This window comes from Vulpes lagopus, chromosome 5 (assembly GCF_018345385.1).
Source record: "Vulpes lagopus strain Blue_001 chromosome 5, ASM1834538v1, whole genome shotgun sequence".
Classification (NCBI taxonomy): domain Eukaryota; kingdom Metazoa; phylum Chordata; class Mammalia; order Carnivora; family Canidae; genus Vulpes; species Vulpes lagopus.
The window spans coordinates 83,839,293-83,852,266 of NC_054828.1; the positions used below are offsets into that span (position 1 = coordinate 83,839,293).

Sequence of the window (12,974 nt, forward strand, 5' to 3'; positions counted from 1 at the left end):
CTTCTATAGTCACTTACATAATAAACTTGCTTAAGGTATAATAATCCCTGATACTCCAATGAAAGTATTAATAAAATGAAAGACAATTGAAATGACCAAATAATATCTATCATCCTCTATGAGATCTATTTTATAGAATTATATTAAATAGATCTAAACATAGGGTAGCAAAAAACTAAATACGAGAAAGCACTCACCAAATTTAAGATGGAATTCAAACAGTAGAATGAATTAGTATCTGCCAGCAGGGTGCCAGTATTTAATCAGATTTAAGTAAAACATGGGAAAGGTTTTCAACCATTTTAAAACAAGTCCTTGTCAGCCTTGTTTGCTTTGTATAATACTTTTCACTGTATTGATATCAGATTAGGCATTAGAATGTATCTAATCTAATTAGAATTAGTAGTGAAGATATATCAGAACATCAGGAAATTCTGAGATCTGAGAATGGCAGAACTGATTGGTCTTTATCCTTGAATTTAAACCCTCCAAAAACATCATACTTGGAATTGTTCTCTAGACCAAGGGACATTATCTACACAGCTAAAAATATACATAAAACAGAGAGCAAATACCATGGCTCTCAAATCTGATTAATACTCTATCATGGTTTTAAAAATAAAAGATTCTCAGTTGAGGCAGTCAGCATGTAAGCCTACTCAGGAAGAAGCTGAATCCTCAGGTCTCAAAAGCAGGATTTCTAGAACTCAGTGAAAGGAAGGGGAAAAAAAGGGGGATTGAGGGGTCAGGGGGAGGCACCTAACCACATAAAGAAGTGGAAAGTAAAAGGGAAGCAAGTCTTTGCTTTTAAATATTTATTCCATATTTCAATCGTGCAGTTTTTACATCTGACTTGAAAAAACACCATCCATATACATATAAGCAAAGTAAGATAGTAACTGTATAAACAGGTAACAACACAAGAACACTAGCTCATTCAGACCTGTAACGAGAGATCACTACCTTTAAACATAAGCTTTAATAGTCAGTCCAATGATAAGATGAAAAATACATCTTGCTTCCATTTATCTTTCATAAAGGTAGACAGAGGCTGTCCCTGACCAGGTCTAAATTTTATCTGATAATAAAGTGGTTGTTCTTAGGCTCCTGTATAGTAATGTTTAACAGCACTTAGGTTGTGTATTTATATATTATATTTAAGGCATTATTTTAAATAACCTCTTTCTTACCCTTGCATATTTCAGAGGTTAAATCACATAATAGAAACATAACTAGATAGCATCTTATTTGTTAATAAGATCAATTCATTTCTACCTCAGAACCCAAATCTAAAGTACTGGTCTCAAAGGGCTAGTTTCCAAGATCTATAAAGAACTTATTACACTCAACACCAAAGAAACAAACAATCCAATCATGAAAGGGGCAAAAGACATGAAGAGAAATCTCACAGAGGAAGACATAGACATGGCCAACATGCACATGAGAAAATGCTCTGCATCATTTGTCATCAGGGAAACACAAATCAAAACCACAATGAGATACCACCTCACACCAGTGAGAATGGGGAAAATTAACAAGGCAGGAAACCACAAATGTTGGAGAGGATGCGGAGAAAAGGGAACCCTCTTACACTGTTGGTGGGAATGTGAACTGGTGCAGCCACTCTGGAAAACTCTGTGGAGGTTCCTCAAAGAGTTAAAAATAGACCTGCCCTACGACCCAGCAATTGCACTGTTGGGGATTTACCCCAGAGATACAGATGCAATGAAACGCCGGGACACCTGCACCCCGATGTTTCTAGCAGCAATGTCCACAATAGCCAAACTGTGAAAGGAGCCTCAGTGTCCATCGAAAGATGAATGGATAAAGAAGATGTGGTTTATGTATACAATGGAATATTACTCAGCCATTAGAAACGACAAATACCCACCATTTGCTTCAACGTGGATGGAACTGGAGGGTATTATGCTGAGTGAAGTAAGTCAATCGGAGAAGGACAAACATTATATGGTCTCATTCATTTGGGGAATATAAATAATAGTGAAAGGGAATATAAGGGAAGGGAGAAGAAATGTGTGGGAAATATCAGAAAGGGAGACAGAACATAAAGACTCCTAACTCTGGGAAATGACCTAGTGGTGGTGGAAGGGGAGGAGGGCGGGGGGGTGGGGTGACTGGGTGATGGGCACTGAGGGGGGCACTTGATGGGATAAGCACTGGGTGTTATTCTGTATGTTGGCAAACTGAACACCAATAAAAAATAAATTTATTATAAAAATAAAAAAATAAATAATCGGTCTCAAGTTCAAGTCAAAAGAGAGTTCAGTGAACTGAACCTCATTTCCACATTAGTGTAGTACATTTATTCATGGTACTTGGGGCAGTAGGAAATCCCAGGCATGTTGTAATGGAATAAAGTTCAGTTATTGTACAAACCACTCAAGAAAAACTTCATAGTTTTTCTTGAACATGTGGGCCATGTTCCTTTATTTTAAATTCAACAGAAAGCTTAGTTTCCCAATGACATAATAATAATGAGGCTACTGGCTCTCTCCCACAAGATTCTGAGGCCAAGGCAATTATAGGAAGCCTGGCCTATCAGCACTATTTTCCTTCATTGTTTTTCTAATACCCTCTTTCCTCCTCTTCTCCTAAACTACACAGGGACCTCTCACTCACTCACTCATCAGAATACATGCTCAAGGATGATCAGAATGAATTAGAGTTCATTATGAAAAGCAACCGTGTCCTCCTCTCCTCTTTCCTCCTAAATCCTGCTCCCCAGAGGCAGCCATTCTTCTGATGTTCACCCTCTTTATCTAGAATGTTTGTGTGTGCTACTGCCTATTTTTTTCAGGTTTTTTAATCGTGGTAAAATATATGTAACATATAATTTTCCATGTTAACCAGTTTTAAGTGCACAGTCCTATGACACTAGGTACATTCATACCATACAACCATCACCACCATTCTTCTTCAGAACTTCCTCATCCTCCCCAACAGAACCTCTGTATCCACAAAACAGTCATTCTTCATCCCCTCTATCCCAGCTCCTGGAAGCCATCATCCTACTATCTGTCTTTATAAATTGACTACTTTGGGAACGTCACACACATGGAATCACACATTATTTGCTCTTCTGTGCCTGACTTATTTCACTTAGCATCATGTCCTTAAGGTTCATCCATGTGGTAGCAAGGGTCAGTTTCTTTCCTTTTGAAAGCTGAGTAATAATCCATTATGTGTATGTATCACATTTTGTTTATACACTCATCTGTAAATGGACTCTTGGGTTGCACCTGCCTTTTCCTGTGTGGAGTTTTAGTCTGGCTTTTATTAAACTAGATAAATGCAATTCACAGCCAACCTCTATAAGATGCCATGAACACTTTTCCTTTTTTTGCACAACTTTTGTTTTCTGGGGTTAAGTTTTCTCATTTTTAAGTTTACTTAAGCTTTGTATGTATTTACCATTACTTTGTTCCCAATTTCTCCCCAACTATCTGAGTTCCCTCTCAATATGTACAAATACATCCAGTATTCTATTACTTCCACCTTTTCAGGATACCTCTTTAAACTTTCTAAAATGCTCCAGACTATACTGGTTGTACTTTCTCCCTGCTACCCCACTGTTGACCAACTACCTCTCTTTTAATCATCATCCTAGAAAATCTATTTACCCCTTTCCTCTCTTTGGTTATCTATGTCCTTTAATATCTCATATCATTTTTGGGGGGGGGAGTGGTTTGGGGAACCAAATTTGTGAAGACTTTCATTACTGAAAACATCTTTATCCCACCCTTACACTTACGTGGCATTGTGTAGCTAGATAGGGAAATACAGATGGATAATCATCTAGAATTTGAAAGACACTGCTTCACTTCAGTCTATCTTCCAGTACTGCTATAATCCAAAATCATTTGGACACTGAATTATATTTTTTATCTCTAGAGGCATTTGGGATTTTATATTTGCTCTCTGGCTTCTGAAATCTCACAACATGCCTGGATGTAAGACTATTTTCATCCCTTATATTAGGCACTTTTTAATCTGGAAGTTTATGTCTTAGAATTTTGGGAAATTTTCCCATGTTATTTCTATGAATTCCTTTCCTTCATTTTCTCTAGTTCCTTTTTCTAGTATTTAAATATTGGATTCTCCTGGACTGACCCCCTAATATTTTTCTATCTTTTTTATTTCCTATGTTCCATTTCTTTTTCTTTTTACTCTCTCTCTCTCTCTCTCTCTCTCTCTCTCTCTCTCTCTCTCGGATCTTCTCCACTTTATCTTCTCCACAAATACTCCTTTAAGGTTTCTGCTTTCATATTTTTAATTCCTAAATATTCTTTTTGATCTTTGAATTTCTTTTTTAAAAAAAGACTTTATTTATTTATTTGACAGAGAGAGAGCATAAGCAGGGAGAGCACCAGGCAGAGGGAGAGGGATGCTCCCCATGGAGCAAGGAGCCCAATGTGGGGATCAATCCCAGGACCCTGGAATCATGACTTGAGCCAAAGTCAGACACTAAACCAACTGGGCCACCCAGGTGTCCAGGAATTTCTCCTTTTGTGTAGCTTTCTTATCTTGCTTCTACATACAATTTTTTTCTCCTATCTTCTAACATTATTGTTTTGTTTGGCCTTTTAGTTTTCCTCTTCTTGTACAGTCTCTATCTTTTCCAAGTTGCTTCTTTATATGTGTTTGTTCTGACCTCTAATTGTAATGTTAGAGGATTTCCTCAAATGTCTGCTGATCCTTAATGATCTGCTCATATTTCAAACTGGGAAATTAAAAAGCTGATTGAAAATTCTGTGCATGTACATCAGTCTAGTCAACTACAGACTTCAAAGTGATGTGACTTGTCCATTTGGTTGTGGACATATCTTTAGGGCAGTTCTCTTGGACTACTAATCATATTATTCGCAGTGCCTTCCAATCTTGTACCTGAAGGATATAAACCTGGCTATTAGAATCCTGGGAACCAAATCAGAGAAGAGGGCTGTGAAATGCAAAATGAATCTCAATACTGAGCACACAAACTTTCACTGCTTTCAGTTTGATAACCCTACCCTCGACTTCTGTCTACTGTCCTCTGGTCTTCTGCTAGAGCTGGGATAGGGTGGTTAGTTGGTGGGGAAAAGCTGGGAAAGGAATCAGGTTGTCTAACTGGTTTTGAAATAGATAGTCAACCAATCCTTCTGTATGAACATCAGTTCTACCTCCCTTTCCCGAAGGAACCTGATGCTATAGATTTCTAAAACATGGGAGTTCTACAAAACACAAAATATTGGGTTGTCCTCAAGCTTTTTCTACTAACTGGCTTAGAACTGCATTTTCTTGGGTATGTTAGGACAATTATTACACACCTACCTACTTTCCAGCTTCCAAATTATGTTGCTATCATCTAATTCTCCTGTATTATTTATGTTTGGGAGCTCATGCTAAAAAAAAATAGTAAAAAAATTTTAAAAACCCTTACCTATTCTTTTTACAAGTTTGAAGAGGTAGAAAATATATATGTTGAATTCAACATTTTTAACAAGAAGGCAATTTGTTAACCTCTTACTACTTCCACAGTGCTTTCAGGAAGGGTCAAAATCCATTCAAAAAGCAATTTTAGATATTTTCATATACTTAAGATTGTAACTGGAAACTAAGAGCATTTCCTTACAACATTTTTTAAAAGATGCCTTTTCCTGAAAAATGTTAAGGTGTAGGTACATAAAATTTAATTAAATAACACAACAGTCATTAACTGATTTATTAACTATTTATTAATATCTACTATCCCCAAGTACTATGCTAGTAAAGTACTGACTATAAAAATAAAACCATACCTCTGTCCTTACACAGACCACAGACTGGTTGGGAAGACAGATAAATAAAGCAGCAATCACGTTAATGAAGTTGTTCACTTCTAAGAGATGTCCCTTGGAGGGCCCTACTGGCTCTCTACCTTCACCATTCTCATAGCTTAGCAATAAGCTCATTCAGTAAAACTGATTTAGCTCATCTGAAGAACACTAGGTCTCTTTAGTTGATATAAGTGGCATTGATATGACAATTATTCTTACCAAGACATTTCTCTGATCAACAGATCCACCTAATACAAACTGTCTTCTGCTCTTCCCAGCTTCCCCATAAGTGATCTGAGAGCAGGGTCCCTCTCCTGAGCAACATATCCTGCTGTTTGTATAGCAAAGCTAAACCTATCACATCTCTCCAGAGAAGGACAGTATAATGATGTTCCCATGCACTCTGCTGACCTTTCTGCCTATAAGATTTACTGAGGGACAACTTACTTTATACCTATATGGTGTGATGCTAATTTTTGTGTATTTATGCTTCTTGCATGACACCCTTTTGTTACTTATTAAATTCATATATATATAATTTGGTCCATTTCTGTACTTGTATTCTGTTCTACTAGTTAGTTCATTCTTCTACTATATTGTATTATTGCTCACAAGTCAAGGTTCAGTAAAAGGAATATTCTCAAAAAAAATTTAATCTTACAACCAAAATACACACACACACATACACATAAACACACACACACATATATATATATTTGTAAGAGATGGTGTAAGTATCATAATAACTGCTCTTCCTCTAGATTTTCTAAGCAATGTTCTATGAGTACACCACAATACCATAAACTGTATTGAGAATCCATAAGATAATTTTCTCCTAAGTTTAAAAAAAGGAAAATTTCTCCTAATAAGCTAGTATGCTTTGCTTAGTCAAAGCAAATAAATATTATATTCATTATATACAAACACATATATATATACATCATAATTTCCTTCTTACCCTGAAAAAAGAAAGTTCAAAGTCAAACTGCAATATTGTCTTCAGATCAGATTTAAGAAATAAATTATCTTTCTTCTCTCATCCCAACTCAATACCAGTAAAAGGATACTGATCTCTTATATTTAATAGTCTTCTAATATACACATGATTCTTAATTGAAATCAGGTCCAAAATATTTTAGAAGTACATATAACTGTTTTTTAAGGCAAGGAGAAAAAAATTTAAAAATGAGATCTAATTCAAGACTGAAAACTGTCATAGGAAATTTAATTTTAGGGGAAAAAAAGTATTTCAATACATCAAGTTTAACCTCTAATTATGTTCTCCACAGTCTTAAGAGTCTATTCGCATTCACCATTCACCTAGAATAGTCCTTTTTCTTTTAATTTAGCATTTATTATATGCTTGGAACCAAACTAAGTACTTGATTTCCCTAAATGCTTTCAGATTTTTGAAAAGTTTAAAAATTCCTACTTTAAGAGTTGTGAAGACTGGGATACTTAGTAACTTGTTCATTGTCATATAGCTAACAAATGGTAACTCTAGGAGTCTAACCCAGACTCTAAAATCTATTCTGTTAACTATCATATTATTTAATAGTAAACCAATTTCCTACTATTGGACTACGTACCATATTCTGATTGCTAACTATTCTGATTGCTGCTTATATATAAATACAGAAATCAAGAAGAAAAGAGAATATAAATTAAATACCAAAATACCAGACCAACTAAACACCACCTTCTCTGACTCCAAAAGCCATGTTCTATTAGAGTATTACACAGCATCCAGCACAAAAGAGGTTTCAACAGCAATATCGCTTTTTCTTGGCAGTCATTACCTAGCCTGTGTTAATTCAGTTGGTAGTACTATACCAGATCTAAGTCAAAAGATGTCCTACACAATAAATAAAAGAGCACATTTTGCTCTGGTAAAGACTTAACCAAAGAAAGTCAAGACTTGAAAGAACCATGGAGACAATGAATCTCACCCAAAGATCAGTTTCTTTGAAACCAGTTACTAAAGGATGACTGCCTAGGAGCCTTCCATCTCTTTTATGAGCAACCAGTTCTTGTTCTAAGCAACAGTTATATAACCCATATAATTTAGCAAAGCCAAGTTAGAATTTTAAAAGTAAATAAATCCTTCCCTTTGTTAAACAGCCTCACACAGAAATCAACCTAGCCAAGAATGTTTATATTATAAATGTTATTTAGCCTCACAAGGCCTAAGGCAAACTAATCAAAATAAGAAATACAGAACTTCCCTCCTGCACAAATCAATTCCATAACAAGTGAATTACAGAAATCAGTGTCAACAGGAAACCTAGAAAACAGCAGTCAATTAACAAAGAATTTCTTTATAAAATCACTTGAAGCCAAAATGATAATTCTAAAATAAGATATGCATAGTATTTTGGAAACATTCAGGAAGAAGACCAACATAAAAAATAAGACCAGATAAAAAGTAGGGGCTTTCTGCCTACTTTGCAGATGGTTCTATTTCCCACAGCAGAACCCACAGGTGGGTCCACTAAATGCTGTCGATCCAATACCATTTTAAAACATAGATATATGAAAATATGATTTTCTGAAAATGGAAACAAGACTGCTTAACTTAAAATTCAATAACACAATAAATAGCAGAATGGACAATTTTAAAATTCCTCCCGAGATTCTACTAAATGGTTGAACTTCTCTCCTATTTTTCATACTTACACATTTTCTTACTTTTCTGCAGCTTCATAGGTATATTGGAAGTGAGGTAAAAAAAAACTCAGGCTTCTAGCCTAGACCATTTTAAACTAGACTATACCCTTGTGTCTTACCTCCAGAGGCTAAATAAAACTGTACAGTTTAGTAAAAAGTAATTCTACCCAAGACCAAAATATGCTCGTTCGTGCTCTCACAGTCTCTCTCTCTCAAATAAATAAATAAATCTTAAAAAAAAAAAAAAAAGGTGGGGGGTGCCTGGGTGGTGGAGTTGGTTAATCTTTCAACTCTTGATTTCAGCTTGGGTCATGGTCTCAGGGTTGTGGGATCAAGCCCCACATCAGGCTCCATACCCAATGCAGAGTCTGCTTGGGATTCCCTCTCTCTGTCTCCCACTGCTGGTGCTCTTTCTCTCTCTCTCTCAAATAAATAAATAAATCTTTAAACAAATTTTTTTAAAAAGACCAAAATAATGGAGCATATTAATTTTCTATTGCTGTAACAAATTCTTATAAGCTTAGTGGGCTAAAACCACACACAATTACTATCTCAGTTTCCATGGTTCAGGAGTTCAGCATTTTTTGCTGAGTCTTCTGCTCAGGGTCTCACCAGGCTGAAATCATGGTGTCAGTCAGAGCTGTGGTCTCATCTAGAACTCAGGATCCTCTTCTAAATTCATTTATTTTATAGGCAGAATTCAGTTCTGTGTGGCTGTAGAATTCTGGTTCCCATTTCCTTGCTGGTTATCAGTTAGTTATATCCCTTAGCACCTACAGTTCCATGCCATGTATCCCTCTCCAAAATACAGCAATTTATTTCTTCAAGACCAACAGTAGAGCATCTGCTGCAGCTTTAAATCTCTCTGACTTCTATATCTGATCCCCATTCCCTCTTTTAGTCTACCTGACTAGATCAGGCCCACACACTCAAGGAGGGTGATTTTGCAGGATGCATACACCAGGGGGCAGGAATCCTGGGGTCATCTTAGCATTCTGTCTACCACCTGCGATCAAAGCAAAGAGATTCCTACTGATAAAGTTTTATCCAGAGGCAATATAGCACTTTAAATACGAAGGAATGGATAAACTACAAATCCTTCAGATCATCCTCAAATAGTATTTTTTGCAGCATATCTTTTGATATAATGTTGGAAGCCACATGTTGAAGTGAGAGAGCCACAGTCAGAAGAGTCCCAGATCCTGACGATCACTTGAAGGAAGAGCTATCCTACCAGGAAGATCTATTTTGGACTTCCACTGAGCAAAAAATGAATCCTCAACAGTGAGATTTTAGAGTTTAGCTCTTACAACAAGCAGCATTATTTAAGGAAAACAGAAACTAGTGTTGGAAGAATGGTTTTGCCTTCACAAAAAATAAATAAATGGCACTGGTTGAGACGTCAGGTAGTAGGCAGCAAGAATGTATATTTAATGAGTTGAAAGCCTGGAGAGCCCCCATAACACTATGGTAAAACAACTGGTAAAACTGGAACCTGTGATAAATGAAAAGACACACCACATGCCTATGGGGTCTCTAGCTTTGGAAGTGAATGGAGAATCAGAGTTATAGCATATATTGGTATTTACTTTCTGCTTCTAGCAAGGCATTACATAAAAGAGATAAGCACAAAAAAAATTTGCTGCTTTGCTAAATGAAATTACAGGAAATAGAAGTCCAGATACTTGGGCCTCAGAGGCTTAGAAAGCTGAACATATAGAATCCCAATGGTAAAAGAATAGTAAAGGTTTGAGCAATAAATCCCAAAGAATAGTGCTAGTAGAACAAAGTGATTCAATCCTGAAGTGAAGATCAGATTCACTATGGTCCTCTTACCCCTTATTTCATACAGCCTCGAAGTAGGGCTTTTGTAATAAGAAAGGCATGAGGCAAGGCCTACAAACTAGGGAGGAGAAACAAACCCATCCTCAAAATTATAGCTAGAAAAGAACACTGGGTCTGGTGTCCACCTAGAACCTATGGGAAAGAAACAGATCAGAGGCCTCTTAAGTTGTGAGGTAACTAGAGTGCCCAAAAGCCACAAAAATGGACTAAATAAACCTTTGGCTGTTCAGAAACTTAAAACAACCCTTGGACCCTTAAACTTGCAGAAGCAGAAAGCAGGCAGTAAAAGATATATAGGGAGGTATATGTGTATAGATGTAGTTCTAGATATTAGTGTAGGTATCTAGAAACAGAGAAAGAAAATGAGAGACTGAGAGAGAGAGAGATTGTCTAAGAAAGGTATATTCCCCAGCACTCACTTCCTTCTGAAAAAGAAAAAACAGAGTGCAACCAGGAGAACTACAGGCAAAGGAATTCCTCTCAGAGTTAGTGTGTAAGCGAGAAAGACCCACTACTACCAAGGCAGAAGGATTCCCCAACGATGGCCCAAAAGGATTACACTGATTTCCTTATGAAGCAGGAAATACTGTGCATCTCCCACTATTCCCTTTTCTAAATGAAAGCTTTTGTTGTAGTTATTCTATTCTAACTTCTTCATTGGAGGTGGGAGGGAACACAGGTATAGGAAATTTGTCATCTTTCCTGGTCAGCTACTCATCTGGATCCGGAGACTTATCTGGATCTGAGGGAGAGTACTGAGCATCCCTGGAAGATAACAGACTTTGAAATGGATGTAGTAAATAAATGGGATATTGAATTGCCTTCCTTGGGAAGGAGCATATGTGTTCTAGGGATGAGAGGAAGAATGAAGAGATATTTGATGACCAAAGGGTAGAACTGTGTCACAGATTAGCTACTATGCACCAAACCTTAGTCCTTCTCCTCTTAGTAATAGAGTGAGATTATTTTTTTTCAGCCTCCCTTGCAGGTCAGTAAAGCCAAGTAAGAAATCCATCACAAGTCAGAAATACCATTTTGGGCTTGACATAAGTGGAAAAGAAATCATATCCTTTCCCTCTTTTCCAACATCCATGAATTCAAACAAATATTTATTGAACAATGTACTACTAATATATGGTAATTTCTTTCCCTCCCACTTTCCTTATTTTTTAGGTACTATGGATCCTAAAATATGTTAAGATATGTTTATTCAAAGATCTTAACTAACATAACTTAGAATAACAATATATGCTCTTATTAGAGCTATACTTGATATGAAGTTTTATAGGAGGAATGAAGCATTATCAGTTAATTAAAAGTCCTGAATCCACAATGTTTTCTTCAGTTCTTTGTATGACACAAACACACCAAACAGCTAATACTTTACACAAATTGAGTGCCATAGTAGACAAATTCACCTCAATCTAACCTGAATTCTACTATAGGATCTGACCTTTACAAGCTCTCTAAACTTGAGCAAATTACTTCCCTGCCCTATGCCTCAATTTTTTTAGATAATTAAGAAGTGAAGCCAGATAATCCACATTAAATGAAATAAATGTATTTTCATGGAATACTTTCTTTCACCAAAAAGGAACTGAAGTTAATTTCTCAAGCAGAGGCCTTAAAAAAAAGGCAACTTTAAAAAAGAATGCTTCCAAAGAGGCTCTGTACTATACTTTCCTATATTCTGAAAGTTTAGAAAAACTTGCCAAACACAATAGACTTGTCTTACAGAATACCTTCATTCCCATACTCAAAATATATACCTAGCAATACAAAGATACATTTTCAATAATTAATTTTTTTCTTCACTACTAAAAAATGACATCATTATTTACATCAGATTTATCATCAATTAGTTTTAAACTTTCCCCATCATAAAACATAACATTGACAAAATTTAAAAGAGAGAGGAAAAGAATATCTCTATTGCTTTAGGAAAGGAATTTCCAACAGGCAAATCTCTTTTGCAGAATAAGATATCTGAAAGATTACCAAGACTTGGTGAGATCAAAAATACAATGTGCACCCTCCCCTCCTTCCTTCCAGAATGATAACCACAAATGACTTCTTCAAGAACATAGTTGTTTGTAGAACCAAACAATACTTTCCATAAACAACCAAGTCTTCTATTTGTTGTTGTAGGCTACATTATAAGGTATACTGAGATATTTTAATAAAATCAATGTGATTTAAATTTCGAGAGCAAGCAGCCCTGCAAATCATTAGCGCTCTTTTTATTTAAAATGACAAAAAAAAATCAAGCCATTCCTTGGTGGCTTTCATTACTTAGAGATGAAAACATTAAAAGAAAAAGAAAAAAAACCTAAAAATTTCTAACACATTTGTTCATTTATAAGCTGTAAATGAATCTCTTTCTGTGATCATAATCCACATTATTTCCCAAAAGGCCTTTCTTCATTAATACCCACTGATACCAGAAATAACAATTACAGAAATATTTATAAATAACATGATATCTTGTTTACATAATAAGTAATTAACCAAAAGTACCTGCAGCACAATTTAGCTCATTACCTAGAAAGAGATCTTTTAAAAATCTTGGGCTTCAAAGCATATCCAAAGTCAAGGAAAATATTCCAAAACCAGAAAAACCTCTTTAAAGTCCCTATTTAACCATCA

The 12,974-nt window shown here is 35.8% G+C and overlaps 1 protein-coding gene across 3 annotated transcripts in view; it reads right to left on the reverse strand.

The window, feature by feature from the left end:
• Positions 1-12,974, reverse strand: part of EXOC6B (exocyst complex component 6B) — a 620,952-nt gene that overhangs the window by 500,207 nt on the left and 107,771 nt on the right. The window lies entirely within an intron of this gene.